At 36.2% G+C, this 1598-nt stretch overlaps 1 long non-coding RNA gene across 1 annotated transcript in view; it reads left to right on the top strand.

Annotated features, from left to right (window-relative positions):
• The window catches only part of LOC142838584 (uncharacterized), a 188160-nt gene that overhangs the window by 185711 nt on the left and 851 nt on the right, over positions 1 to 1598 (top strand). The window lies entirely within an intron of this gene.

The following is a 1598-nucleotide window of genomic DNA, read 5'->3' on the forward strand; positions in this document are numbered from 1 at the left end:
CCAAAGTCTTTAAAAACCCATTATCTCTCAGCTTTGATCTCCTTTCAGAAATCAAAAGTAAGGTTCAGAATACTTAGTATCTTTTGCACTTAAAAATGAATGCTCATGTATACAGACATGTAACAGTACTGGGTACTATGCACACACACATATATAAGCACACATATATACATATATTACATTTGGAGAAATATATTTCTTTTCTTCTTTTTCTTCATTTTATTTTTGTTTTTTTTGAGACAGGATTTATCCATGTAACTGGAATGTTCTTGGTAGACTAGGCTGGCCTCGAACTCAACTGAGATCTGCCTGCCTTTGCCTCCCAAGTGCTGGGTGGGATTTAAGCTGTGCGCCACTACCAGCCAGCAGAAATACATTGCTGTAGAGGGGGGAATTACTTTCCTTTTTTCTGGGAGAATTTTTTTGGAGGTATATAAGATCAGTAACTGGAACCTGGGGTCCTGTACCCAAGAGCAAGTCCTTTCTATTGTTTCAGAGTTTAACCATGTACTTACATCATTATTCATTTTCAAAGATTTAAAAAAAATCCAGTTCCCTTATAAAGTTTTTTTTCCTGCTCTTCTCCGGGGTTGTTATTATGGCATCTTCAGTATGTTCCATATCCTATACATTATTTTCAAAGGTAGAGAAACACAGGTCTTAAAGATGATAAATGTCCCATGCAGGCTCCCAGCTGTCAGTCTAGAGTTCTTGAGCTCCCACTACAAATCTCAGGTCAGCTGTCTCTGTGGATTTCCCCATCATGATTATGACTGTCCTTGCTCATATATTCTCTCCTCTCTTCCTTTGACTGAACTTGGGGGAACTCTGCCTGGTCCTTGACTGTGGATCTCTGCATTAGCTTCCATCAGTTACTGTATGGAGGTTCTATGATGACAGTTAGGGTAGTCATGAGCTGGCGTTTTGGAGCCCATTCTCTATGGTGGGATGCCTTACTCAGCCTTGATAAAGAGGGAAGGGGCTTAGTTCTGCCTCAACTTAATGTGCCAGGTTTGTTCACTTCCTGTGGGAGGCCTTACCCTTCTAAGGAGTGAATGGGGGGTCGGTAGGAGAGGGGGTGGGGAGGAAGTAGAAAGAGGGGAAGGAGGAACTATGGTTGGTATATAAAATGGATAAAAAATAATTGAAAAATACATGAGAAAAGATGATAGATGTCATTAGGAAATTGCACACTGTGCTTATAAGAAATACTCTCTCACAAGACCATGTATTTTTCAAACACATTTATTATTTTCTTTGTGTTCTTAAATGAATTAGGTGGGAAACATATATCAATGAAAATTAAGACTAAAAATGTTTAATTAAAATGTACACATCTTATCAGCATATCTAAAGTATTCATTTCAAATGTTTTCTTTCTTACTTATTCAACTTGATATGATACCTAAAATTTTCAAATCATATGTGATTTGTAAGAGTAGCTGAAAATATGTTATCATTTAATTTACTTTCTATGTGTTTTTATAGATTTATACCTAATTCATGTTTAGTTAAATTATTAAATTCTTATCTTAACACTTTCAGCTTATTGTTTTATATAATCATGCCACTTTCTTTATTGCATCTGAAATATACTG

Source organism: Microtus pennsylvanicus, chromosome 20 (assembly GCF_037038515.1).
Source record: "Microtus pennsylvanicus isolate mMicPen1 chromosome 20, mMicPen1.hap1, whole genome shotgun sequence".
Classification (NCBI taxonomy): domain Eukaryota; kingdom Metazoa; phylum Chordata; class Mammalia; order Rodentia; family Cricetidae; genus Microtus; species Microtus pennsylvanicus.